Consider the following 14,168-nt stretch of genomic DNA (forward strand, 5'->3'; position numbering starts at 1 on the left):
TAAGGTTTAGTCTGAACCCTGTGTGTGCGCGTACACACACGTGTCAAACCAAGATTCATATTCTATGAAACAGTTTATCTGTGCTTGCAAAACGATACCAGACACTTACTAGCCAGAGACTGATATGAAAGGTGTGTCCCTCCTCGTGAGGTCCTACAGCATGCTCTGATGAGATGTGCAGTTCCTATCCCTAGTGACATGATGGAAAGGTGTGTTTGGAATTCCAACCAGGGAGCCTGCTCTTTCATATCAACTCCCACCTCCTTTTAGCTGCTGGAAGGAGATCCTTCCCTCCAAAGTCCCTACTGTAGTCTTCATCCCTCTACCAGCCTGCCAACTGTTGACAATAGGACACCTCTGCTACTCCATTCTTCTTCCACGGAGCCTCTGGTTTTCTACATAGTTTTCCCAAGCAGCACAGTGAAATTTGACACAATCCCTTTCCCTTCCCCCTTTGTCCACAGAGATTCTGAGTAGTAACATTGAGACTGACCAAAGTCTTGCTTTTCTCTTTGCTGCTAATTGGAAACAGCAGCAGAGGGTCTGGAACTAGGTCTGCAGACTAAGGAAGACAGTACTATGTATGTTAGTTGACATTTCAGAAGATTCTCTTCGCTAGCCTAGAAATGTACTGTTTAGTTTTTGACGAAAGCTAGATTCCACAGAAATGGATAGATTTGTTCTTCCTTCACCCTTTTACTCATGGGGAAGTAGATGAGTGATTTTTTTCAAGCCTGGGAGTTATTCCAGTGATTGAAAGCATGTTGATAAGAAAACTACATGAACGCATCGCATATCTTTCTAACATTAAGAAATTCAAGCTGTTATGTATAGGTATAATATATAGAACACACCCTTGAGAAAATTACTGTTGAGATATTGTTATATACAGTAGGAATAATTTTGTAACTTACATAGGAAGGACTCTGATGTTCATACAAGTGTACATTCATATATAGATATGAAACCAGTGTATTGGTTATAACACACACCATCCAGGATATAGTTTCCACGAAGGAATAGATGGGATACTAAACTAACTTGATAGGGTTTCATTAAATGATTAGATTGTATCTTTACTACTTGTACAAAAGAAGAGGTTTTTATGATTTTTCTGGTCATATTTGTACTCTGAGATATTTTTAAAAAATGCAAGTTTTTTCAAACAATTGAAGACCACACAATGGAATGGGTCTGCTCTCAGTAGGAAACAATAGGTCCCTCCCTAAGTTAAGTTTGGAACACAGTGGAGATAGAATCACAGGACTGGAAGGGACCTCGAGAGGTCATCTAGTCCAGTCCCCTGCACTCATGGCAGGACTAAGTATTATCTAGACCAGGGGCAGGCAAACTTTTTGGCCTGAGGGCTGCATCAGGTTTCCAAAATTGTATGGAGGGCCGGTTAGGGGAGGCCGTGCCTCCCCAAACACCCAGGCGTGGCCTAGCCCCGCCCCCATCTGACCCCCCCGCCCTTCTTGTTCCCTGACACTGCCCCACCCCACTCCCGGACTCCTGCCCCATCCAGTTCACCCCATCTCCCCCGCTCCCTGTCCCCTGACTGCCCCCAGAACCCCTGCCCCTGACTGCCCCCTGCTGCCCCATCCAACCCCCCTCCTTCCTAACTGCCACCTGGGGGCCCCTGCCCCCATTCAACCCCCCTGTTCCCTGCCCTCTGAGCACCCCGACTCCTATCCACATGCACACCTTGACCACCACCCCAAACTTCTCTTCCCTCTGTCCAACTCCCCTCCCCCAGTTCCCTGCCCCCTTACCATGCTTCCTTGAGCACCGATGGCTGGCAGCGCTACAGCTGTGCTGCCCAGAGCACCAGGACAGGCAGCTGCGCCACCTGGCTGGAGCCAGCCACGCCACCACGCAGCACAGAGCACCGGGTCAGGTCGCATCTCTGCAGCTACATTGCCTGGCAAGAGCTCGCTGCCAAGACCATTGCTCCGGTGGCGCAATGAGCTGAGGCTGTGGAGGAGGGGGAACAGCAGGGGGGAGCTGGGGGGGGGAAGCCTCCTGGGCCAGGAGCTCAGTGGCTGGGCAGGAGGGTCCCACGGTCTGGATGTGGCTCGCAGGCCATAGTTTGCCTACCTCTGATCTAGACCCTTCCTGGCAGGTGTTTGTCTAACTTACTTTTAAAAATCTCCAATGATGGAGATTCCACAACCTCCCTAGGTAATTTATTTATTCCAACTATGGGATTTATGATGTAATGGATGTATGAATCCATTTTGAAATAGGAACTTGCTTTCCATGTTATTGTAAAGCAGAGCTGAAAATATTTTGTCTATACACTATATTATAAATGTTGGTCTGAAGGCGATTACTTTTCAAACAAGGTGATACATATGTTTTGTTAGTGAATTCCACACAAATAATTAGTTATTAATGTATCACTGAAGGTTTTGGCATGTAATAAGTTAGCGAGAGACTTTAGGAAAAACCTCAGTTGAATTTATAATACCCAGTATATTAGTTTATTACAATACTTAGTTGTTTATGTATTAAGTTCCCCACATTATCAAAATATAAAAATACAAACACAGCTGGGAATTAAAATAAGAGGGCTCTGGACTTTGCTTTGCCTTTCTCTATTTGAGGTACCGAAGGTTTATGCCATCCATTTGCTGCAGTGATTGAATTCCATCTTTGTCCATAAGGAGAGCAGGAGACTATACACAGAAGAATACCTGCTGATGCACTTAAGGTTTTTGTAGCAGTCTCATCAGGCATTGTGGTGCCTGCCTAGATTTCACATGACACACAAAACTCTTCTTGTTTAGATGTATTTCACTCACTTCCTCTTCGAAAGAGTATTTGTGTGCCATCCCTGTAGTCAGAAAAAAGTACCTTCTAATGGGTTGAGATGTATATTTAAAAGCAAACAGAGGGAAGAAACCTACAAAATAATAGCAGAGACAACATAGACTTCATATTTTTTTCTCATCTAATACCAGATTGAAAAATGAAACTTGGGAAGTAAGTATATGGACCTGATCCTGCACTCGGTGTTCGGTCAAAACCCATCAAGGCAGATTTTACTTAAATAGGAGGGGATGTCAGGATATGGGCGAGTATGTCAGGAAATGTACGAATGGCAGTTCTGAACATCAATCTAGACCTAACACTTCTTGCTAGTAGGCTACAAGCGGTACATAAACTTCTTGGCAGCACAGAAAGTTCCTTTCTTAGCAGCACGTTATCCTGTGGATAGTTTCGGGTAGTTGCTTTTCTGCCCAAAGAATGGTCTTTTGGAGGGTACAGCAGATTGTGTCTTGGCACCCTTTCTGTTCTGTGTGGCATTCTGAGGAGAGTTAGTGAGAAAATGGATTCCAACGGCTCCAGCGACTGTTGAGACTGTGCAGTGATGGGCACTAGAACAAAATCCTAAAATTGACAGATGAGTTTCAGCTCTGTGGGCCAGATCCTGGCACCATGCTACAACACATTTGCACTGCTGCAATGGCTCAAAAGAGCAGCACAGCTGCACTCATTGGGCAAGCAAAGATTCCTCCAGCATGGGAGACTCTCCTGCGCAGAGGGCATGGGCCTAGAGAAGGAAACAAGGCCAGCACCTACGCCCCCCTTTATCCTGCTGTCCCTCTTGGGCCTGTATTGAGCACTGCTTGGCTAGACTCAAGGATTGGAGCCTGTCTCTTTTATTCCATCTGACCCAGCTTGTTGAGCAGAACAACCAGTTGGGTGAATTGGATTGGGGCTGAGAGGAGGGTGAACAAGCTGTGGCTCAGTCCAGGTAAGATGGAGCTCATTTTAGCAGAATGGGGAGAGCCACAGGAAGAGTTGGCAGAGACGAAATCAGCATCCTGACTGGAGGAATGTAAGCACCACTCATTATGCAGATCTGCTGGTTGGGCTGGCTGGATCCCCGGGGGCTTAAGTTGCCACTAAAGCCAAGTGCCCTTTTTTTTCCCTGTATCAGTAGGAACTGGCAAGCATGTTAAATTTTCATCTCACGTGCGAGGAGAGCACCAGTTATTTGTGTGTGTGCTATCTCCAGACTAAGCTGTTGTAACACCCACTGCAATTGGACTAGACTTCAAGACCATCTGGAACTTCAAGACCAACTTCATGCAGAACACGACTGCCCACTTACTGAGCAGTGTTTCACATGAGGAACACAAGTGCTCCATAGTCTGTCGCTTTGCATTGAACCAGAGAGTCCTGCGTGGTTTGGGCCACCCAGCTGGCATCCTCCTCACGCTCCGTGTGAGATCTGTGCATTGATTATCAGGAGAGATACACCTGTTTAAAAGAAATGAAGCTGGTGACAGGGCATCTTCAGCATAAGACCAGTGGAACTTGCTGTCAGCCTTGATCTGACCCATTCCAGAGTTACTGATTTAGATTTAAATAATAAAAAACACTGGAAATGCTCCAAATGCCCTAACCATTAATCATTTACAGCCACACGCTAATGATCACCCAGCAGCAATAAATAATCACATGCGGGTAGGAGTAACATTAGCTTGTAGGGTGTGCATAAAGCCTTTCCTCCCCTTCCTTTGGGCTTTTGGACAGGGAGTGAGCTTTAGGGATGCAAGTTGGTTATGTGGGAGATAATTGTTGTTGTCCCCATCCTCCTCCTCCCTGGCACATGTTACCAGGCACTTCGTTCTGGATTTTGTGGAGTTATTGAGCCGGTGGACTTGCTTCTGTTGTTGCTGACCATGCTGTAAAGCAGAGTAACTCCACTGATGTCAGTGGAGATAGAGGCGCCCATGTAAAACCATTTGGAGATCAGTGTCGAGCCCTGCATGTTCTGGACAAAGGGATTTGAGCAATGGATAAGTACTTTAAAAGAATGGAAGAATTTTTTTATTTTTTTTTTAAACATACTCAGATGTCACCAAGCCCTAGTCCTGCAGCTGGGTACCCATAGGCTTAAGGGTCTGCCTGCACGTATCAGATTGGTGGATCTGAGCTCAGATTTGTGATGGTGGTGGCAGCAGTGGTAACTGTAGTTAATCAGAGGAGACCGTCAGCAGAACCGGATCACGGTTCTCCTCTACCGCTAGACAAATAGCAAATACAGCCACCCATGGGAAGATTCTGATATGCATGCACAGCTTCAGGCGACCCAAGTGGGAACCAAATGCATTTTGGAGCAATGGATATTCTCAATTTGTAAAATAGGTCAAGAAAAGAGAGAGGTTGACTGAGAGGGTTGGTTTTGTTTTTTTAATGCCCTGTGCATTCTACTTTGACAGGAACCCTTTTATAATTAAATGATATAATTCCAGCTAGAAATAATGGGTTAATGCTTTCATTCACTTTGTCTTTAAATGTATATTACATCTATGCTTTTGTCCCACATCGAGCCCAGTTCTGTAAGTAGCAGCAGCGGCAGCAGCTCTGGGGTTTGGTGCACAGCAATCTGTTAAGGAGATAAATAATCTGCTTTGGCATGACACTCCTACTCTCCTCTTTAATTTGTCTTACACAAGGAAAATTATAATTAAATCATTCAGGGTAAACCCTTGAGTGTTGAGAAGGAAAAAACACACTTTGGTAAAGATTGCCAATAGAGACCAACTTCCCTGTTGTGGCGTGCAGAGACATTTATCAATATTCAGCACTATTAAAGGGAGAACATTTCGTGTGATTTGTGAGGCGGATGCCAAAGCTCAAATCAAGGCTTGTTAAAATCCTTTCCCCATGCAATCATGGGTATTCAGCATCATTAGAATTCAGCACTGCCTGTGTGTTTCATGCTTTGATTTTACTCAGACAAGTTAATAATGTTTATTGTGCTGATTTTATATATATATTTATATATATATATATATAAATTCACTCAATGCAATAAACATACCTCAGTCATCAGTACCCTAAGGGAAATATTTAGTTATAGATACTTCTATTCACAAAGAATAAGAAAGTGAGACCATCAGCTAGCATGCAAACCTCTCATCATCTTATCAGCATTTGGGTTTCTGCAATAACAAGCTCTCTTTTCACAGTACGTAAATAAATAAATAAAGCCAGTTAAGAACATCTGCTGTATGTAGAAGCTTGTCTTTTTCATATTGTTCCACTACGTCTTCATTTTGGGGAAACTCACACATTTCGTTAACACGGCAGCAAAAATGTATTTGCTAAAGTGTTTTATGTACGTGACTCCTTACTTTAAAGGTCGTCGGGCATTGTCATAGCTGTAATATAAACATGTTTAAAATATTTGTACGTAAGTATTTTAAGTCAAAGTATATCTAAATGCATGACTCATTTAAAATTATCTGAAATTGTCCAGAAACTTACAAAGATTATGATCCTGATCCCCTTTGTAAAATACTTTGAAATAAACTTATGAAAAGCACTGTAGAAGAGCTGGATGGTACTATTATTATGTAATGTAACACATGAAGTCTCCAAGTATTCTCAGGTGTCTGTACACTGATCCAGTCCCGCTACATAAGCTAGAGCGATTGCCAGGCTGCTGTAACTTATGCAGTTGTCAGCACTCCCAAGAGGCTGATATGGTAGCTGGAATTTTCGGAGTGTAGAGAAGCACTGGTCGCACATGCTACACCAGTTCTGTCTCTCATAGACTTTAAGGTTAGAAGGGACCATTGTGATCATCTAGTCTGACCTCCTGCACATTGCAGGCCACAGAACCTCCCCTGCTCCTGAAATAGACCCCCTAACCTAAGACTGAGTTACTGAAGTCCTCAAATCATGGTTTAAAGACTTCAAGTTACAGAGAATTCACTATTTACACTAGTTTAAACCTGCCAGTGACTGGTGCCCCAAGCTGCCGAGGAAGACGAAAAAAACCCAGGGTCTCTGCCAATCTGACCCAGGGGAAAATTCCTTCCCGACCCCAAGTATGGTGATCAGTTAGACCCTGAGCATGTGGGCAAGACTCACCAGCCACACACCTGGGAAAGAATTCTCTATAGTAACTCAGAGCTCTCCCCATCTAGTATCCCATCTCCAGCAGTTGGTGGTTTTTACTACTGGCAGTCACCAGTGGGCCACCTGCCTTGTAGGCAATCTCATTATACCATCCCCTGTCACCAGAAGGTCCTCCTATGCTGGGGGCAGTCCTTCTTTAGATGGATCTGCAGACTTTAGGGCTGTTTTGTTCCAGCAGAGTAGCAAAAAAAGCAGCTTTGCCACAGGAGAGAATCTGGGGCAATATGATTTTTCTTCCCGTATTTTGGAGAGTCTCAATTCTAAGTCTGGAGCTCTTTGTTGATTGCAACAACAAGATGATGATAGGTGGATGTGTTCATGTACATATGTATGTCTTAATTCATTAAAATGGAAGTTTATTAGTTTGAGGGTTGCAATTATATATGTGAATTATGATATAGTATTACTAGACAAGGAAAAGACCATTTGTCCAGTAAACCTTTCTAAAGCCTCCATGAATTCCCTGACTTATTTTTACCGTCTTTGTGTCCTTTTCTATCATAACTGAATCCCTTCCCTCCACGAGTAGGCAGTTAACTCATCGGATAAATAAATGGAATAAATAAGTAGATGATTTATGTGATTCTTTTCTTGCATGCATTACGGAACGAATTAATCTTGAAGAAGGATCTAAAGGAGGAGAGGGTAGTGGTGTGGAAGACCATTGATCTGCTTCTTAATCTTAATATACAGTGTTTTGTTTTAACCTTACATGCCAACTAGAGTTGCCAACCCTCCAGGATTGGCCTGGAGTCTCCAGGAATCGAGGCTTGTCATGTGATGAAATCTCCAGGAATACAGCCAACCAAAATTGGCAACCCTAATGCCAACCAATCTGAGTGAATAGTGGTTCAGCTTGATTATAGACTCTGGAATGTGGCCCGTAATTAATAGTCTGGATGAAATAATTCAGCCTGTTGTCTCTGTATACTCCCAGGGTCGTCTTATCCATTGCTTGCTTCTTGTGTAGTCATTGGCACTCATTCTGCCCTGGTGCCAGTGACGCAGGGCAAGGAAGAATCTGCTCCTCCACATCTGCTTTCTTCTGTGCAGTTGGTTTTTGAAACCTTCGCCAGTATGCACTTCTTATACCTCTATTATTGGCCTACATCTATTAGGCTACAACTGATTTATTTGCTCGTTCGACCCCTTCCCGCCTTTTCCTCCAAACAGATATTTATAAAATTAGAGTTTCAGTTGTATTTCACCTTATATTCTGCCTTAAATGAAGGCTGCGCCATGTTCTGTAGGCCAGCTGTTACGACCTTTTTCTGTGTTCTGCACAACAGAAATGCATGGGATCCCCTCCATTGCATGTGGATCCACGTTATGGAGAACCTACCGTAACGGGATTGGAGGGGAAAGCGATGTCCTCTTGCCCATCGTGGCCATATCTCTTCCAATTGTAGCTTTGCCTGGCCAAGGTTGGCCAGGAGGGGAGGTGTTAGGGACTATGTACACTGGATAAGTTTCCTCTGAACGGTAGAGAACAATGCAGTGAGCATTGTAAATCATTACAGCCCTGATCAGCAGTAAACTTGTGTCTTTAGCTGCCCTTCCCTATGTGGCACCAAAACCCCCTTCTGCAGTATGTTAAAGTCATCAAAAAGTTGCCGGCCTCTGCCACATACCAACCCTCCTCCTAAGAATGGGGGTGAGTGAGGATCATACAGACATCAGTGGACCCTTCATTTGGCTTCATATATATATGAGGTGCCATGGACATTACCATATTACCCATGGAGCTCAGCTTGCTCTAAAAATCAATGCCAGTCCCTCTCCTTTTCCAAAATACAGGTGGTACTGAGCCGATAATGTAGTTGGCTGGAAGCTCACAAGAGGTGGTGGATATTGTTCCTCTCTCTCACTTTTACGTAGACGCAGAAGATTGGGGTTGGAAGAGACCTCAGGAGGTCATCTAGTCCACCCCCCTGCTCAAAGCAGGACCAACTCCAACCATCCCCATGGGCAGGGAGCATCTAGACTTTGGTTTGTGCTGCATGGTTGTGCCATTTAGGGCCTGATTTGGCCAGCCTTACTCACCATAAGTGCCTTACTCCAGGATTTCAATGAAACTATTCAAAGAATAGGTGAGCACAACTCAAGGCGAGTAAGTGTGTCAGAATCTGGCCCTTATTCCTGGTACATAAGTGTGTGCAATCCGTTGACATTTAATGCAGTTGCATTCAGTTACTCCAGAGCTGAATTTGATCCAAAGTCTCTGTTTTGACCCCAGGCATATAGTTGTTCTTTTAAAGCCTATATGAAACTTCCATTTAAATGGTCGAAAAACTGCATCTAGCTGCCTCATTTCCTCATGGTATCTAGCACTAGCAGGATGGCTTAACTTTGTGGAGAAGAGTTGCACCTGGTGTAAATTGTCACAGCCCCATTGATGCCAGTGGAGCTATGACGCTTTATGAAAGCTGAGAATCAGTTTCCTGTTTTCCTTCCATTTATTTGTCTTACTTATAGATAGATATTATAGCTCAATTTGTCAGCACTGCATACAATTGGTATTCTCATTACAGCTAGAGAAAATACCATTAATTGCCGTTTGCTTTCCTGTTCAGAGTCAGTTTTCTACCCAACCTGCTTTTTAAAAATTCCCTCTTCCATGACCCAAGTCCATGCTAATTTTCATTATCAGCGGGTTTCTTTAATCAGACTGTAACATCAACTACATTGACTATGTGCATCATCTACCGTGATAGTCGTTTCTTTGAGGAATGCTAGCAAATTAGTTACGCAAGACCGTTTCCTCATCCACCCATGTCTTAGATCTTTAATCAAATTATACTTTTCAGGGAATTCTCACAAAATCCCGCAAAATAATTCCTAGGATTTCCCTCCACAAGTGTAATTGCTTACTTTATCATGTGGCCCTTTTATGAATAATGGTATTATGTTTGCCACTTTACAGTCCCCAGGAACCTGACCTGACATCAGAGAACTTCTTAACTTGAATGCTTCATTTGTTTCTGGTCACTTGTAATAAGGATCAATTACACTAGTTTAGTATTGGGAGTTGTATATCAAAAAAAACCCAAAACATTTTAAATAGATTGGGTGAGCCTTGGCACAGACACACAGCAGTACTTTTCCAAATTTTAGCATATGTATTGTTTTATACCTCCATCTGGCCAACAGATCATTGTTTGATATCTGAGTACTTTGCATATCTCCTCCCTTTTCTTGCAGCTCAGATAATTACATGTCTGTTTAATGCAGCTTAATGGTTTTTTTACATACCAAATAAATAGATGATGGTTTTCTGCTAATTGTGTACATATGTGCACTTCATTTAATTCTGGCAGCTAGAATTTTAGTAAAACATCCCTGTCTCAGTACTTAGTGTCCAACTCTAATGTCTTCTCTTTCAATTAAAGGTGTTAATATATTGGTCTTTAAAAAAGATAAAGGTCAACTTTTTTTTATTTACGTTAAAATATGGCATGTTTTCTTTTTTTCTCTTGTGTGCAAGAGAATCATTTCTCAGTATATGCACCAGAGATGCTAACTATTGGAAAGAACTGGACAGGGAGATGAAGAAGAGCTGTATTATTTTCAGTCACACAGAAAACAATCTGGGAAGGAAAAAGAAACACTCTTGAAAATGTCTTAAAAATGAGGAGCAAGTTAGATGGTTTTCGTATGACTATTTACTCTGCTGTTCAATAAAACTCCAGCATTGAGTATGACAGCTGTTATATCACATAATATGTCTTACCACTAATGTAACCCTTCTGCCCCTCTGAGTTGGCAGCAACAAGGGCCAGGTTCAGTATCCAGGGGTTCCGTTTCAATAACACAAGGCATAACCGGCTCGAGCCCCCACCCAGTGACCTGGGACACTTACATACCACACCCCCCTGTGGCGCCTCTTAGGAGCGCAATCACCTTCCCTCCTCTCGCAAGCATCGGGTAGTATCTCTCAGTACTTGTGGCGAAATTCCTTTAATAAAGGAAGGAAACAATGCGGCATCCATTGAAACACACAACAGAGTTATAACACAAACCATAACCACCCCCCAAGTACATTTTAGCAATGTCCTTTTCCCCTTAGGGTCTTAAGTCCAATCCTCCAAAGCCAACAACCAAAAGTCTCTGGTCAATGCCACCCAGAATTCAGAGTCTATCTGTTAGAGGTCCCTCCCCCAGCTGGGTGAAAGGGGCACCTTAGTGGTCCAGGGCCAATGCCTGCCTCTCCGTGGGTTCTGCTTCCGCCTTCTCCACGAACTGCTACGCCTTACCAGCCGCTCCCACTCTGCTCCTCCGGCCTCCTCACAAACTGCTCCGCTCACCAGCTGCCTCGTGAGCTGCTCCAGTTGTCCCAGCAAACTGCTCGGCTCCGCTCGCTCTATGTGGCGCTGCTCCACACGCCCCCACAGCTACTCCGTCTGCCAGCCGCTCCACTCCACCAGCTGTCCTGTGGGTCCGTCACAGCCATCCCATAAACTGCTCCACTCTCCAGCTGCTCTGTTCCACAGTATAGCTTCAGGCTCCCACTAGTTAGCACAGTACTCAGTGCTCCCACGCTCATCTTCTATACTTCTTCCGACCTTCAGCTCTTTTGTGATTCTCAGCACATAGTAGGGGAGTGCCCAGTGCCTATTTGCACCAGTTAAAGCCCATCGTGGATTCAGGTACTCCAAGCAACCTGTATCTAGAGCTTTAAGGAATAAATAACAACTCTGACATTCCCAGTGGAGAGAGGAGGGAGGTGCATACTGATTGCTTCTAGCTCACAAGGAGGCCTGACCACCAGGCACAAATTACCTTCCCAACTCTCTCTCCTCACAGGGTTTGAAACCCATGTCCCTTGCTCTAGCCAAGTACACCCAAATGAGGTTGAGTCCATTCCCTGCAGCAAAGCACCCACAGCTCGGCAGTCTGGGATGGGTTAGGCGTGCCTATGCAAATATTTGAGATTTTGCATTCCAGACATTCTTTCCACACTTCCCATACTTCACCACCAGATGTCAGGGTACAGCTCATCCTGACTCTGCTTACACTAAGATACAGAGTGTCATTTAAAGTAACACACCATCTTTAAGCTGTGTGCAGTTCATCCATCTCACCGTGTTTTAATGGAAAAATCAGTTTTTCAATAAAATGACATCATTTTCCCTGGGTTATAATGTTCATTTTACAACTATTTTTGTTTAATTCCATTTATTTTACTTTGCTTTTTCTTGGCATCCTTTATTTCTTAAGGATCGAAGAAGAAGGAATTTATTCTCATTCAGGATTGACATGAAATGGTACAGAGGCAAAGATCTCTTCCTACTTCCCAAAAATCTTGTGCTAGTCTTGAGTGCTTTAGTTTTAATTATTATTATTATTATTATTATACTTTAAGGCAAATAGGGTTATATTTGGTAGTAAATATAACAAGGTAGTGAAGAGACATACACTGAAATCCTGTAATTTGTTAATGGGGTTTGTGCCTTTATATTGTTGAGGAAACCAACCTATCATATGCTGCTTGGTTTTCACATGTAAGCAACTGCTCATTTCTGTAATGCAAATGAATTTTTTTCATATGGCCCGTGACTCTAAGGTGTGTGTGCATTTTTATTTTTGTTTTCTTCTTCTATGTAATCAATAGAGGCATATGTATATTATAAAGTATATTCTGCTCATTAAAACAATGGTGTAAGCACACAAAGGGAAATTCTTAGTACGTGTTGCAGCTTGTCATTACAGGCTGTGTGAATAAAGAAGATAACTATTCCTTTGGGAAACTATTTCAGGAATTGAGCAACGGATATGCTAGCCAGAGAATTCTTTTAACTGTAATTTTCCTTTTTGTGTGTACTCAAAAATAACATCCTGATGGGTCCTTAAATGCCATTTCATATACAGAGCGCAATTTCCACAGCACAGGTGGTGCTAATATAGGACAGTCCCCTAGGCACTTGTCGCCAGGAGTTGTACAGCTTGTTCAGTGTCTGCATCCATATGGCAATCTGTCCCATTCATAGAAAGACATTGTAGCTGTGCCTGTGGGTGCTGTGGTCAATGTAGTGTGAAAAGTAGGTTTTAACTCTCAGCAACCTATGTTCTGCCGTTTGTTTTATTGTAGAATCCAAGTTATAACATTAAAAAAAAAAAATTCAGCTCAGAGCAAATTCCAGAACAATCTTGCTGGTTTCATTTTTGGTTACTCTTAGTAGCACATAGTTAACTCTGCAGGTGCAGAGTTCTGTTTGCAGCATACCAGTGCAGAGTTTACAGGAAATCATTCTTAGAAGAAACATTTTCTTAGTTGTTTAGACTGTGAGTTAACTCAGAACTTGCACAAGCATGGTCCTTTTCTTCCCTTTTTTTCTGTTGTGTTGTGCTACTGTTTTTCTTCCACATGCTTGTGATGTAAGTTGAGTATACCTTTCCAGAAGAGGGTATGTTCTCAGCAAGTCTGCAGTGTCTCTCTAAGGGTATGTCTACACTGCAAGGAAAACCCCGAGATGCCAAGTCTCAGAGCCCTAGGCAGTTGGTTCAGGCTCATGGGATTCGGGCTGTGGGGCTAAAAAACAGCAGTGTAGAGGTTTCAACTCAGGCTCTGAAACCCAGTACCAGGTTCCAGCCTAAGCAGGAACATCTATGCTGCTATCTTTAGTCCCTCAACCCAAGCCCCATGAGTCCAAATCAATGGACCTGGGCTCTGAGACTTGGAGCCACGGGTTTTTCTTTCCAGTGTAGACATACCCAAAGTATCCTGTGATGAACCACTCCTTGAATGGGAACTGGCCCACAATCACAACACGGGCAGAGTATGGCAAACGAGATTTCCGCGATGGAGCATGTGGAAAATGTGTGTCTTTGAAAAAGCTTTAAGTTATTAACAAGAAAGCAAAATGTATGGCTGCTCTGGTATCCAGGATTTTCATGCCAAATGTTGTTCTGCTTTAGTGTGACTGTTTGTTATGCCTTTTAGTAAACAAAAACAAATAGAAAGCCTAACACCTGCAACAGCATATGGTATTTACACTACCTGTACAATTCAGCATGATTCCCTGAGGAAACAGATAGACTTGTGTCCTATGAATTTTGGTGCTTTTTATAATGTTCCCTGGGGGAAAGCATGTGGCAGAAATAATTTAATATATTTTCATTGTTTTCTTATAATACATTTTCCTCACACTTCTAGGGTATATTTACAAAATGGCATGTAAATTAAAAGAAAAAAAAAGATGTTGCAAGATTATTTAGTGGGAGGAGGC

General features: G+C 43.0%; 1 protein-coding gene across 20 annotated transcripts in view; it reads left to right on the top strand.

Annotated features, from left to right (window-relative positions):
• Positions 1-14,168, top strand: part of FOXP1 (forkhead box P1) — a 523,713-nt gene that overhangs the window by 443,364 nt on the left and 66,181 nt on the right. The gene's annotated exons all lie outside the window — the stretch shown is intronic.

This window comes from Chelonoidis abingdonii, chromosome 17, assembly GCF_003597395.2.
Source record: "Chelonoidis abingdonii isolate Lonesome George chromosome 17, CheloAbing_2.0, whole genome shotgun sequence".
Classification (NCBI taxonomy): domain Eukaryota; kingdom Metazoa; phylum Chordata; order Testudines; family Testudinidae; genus Chelonoidis; species Chelonoidis abingdonii.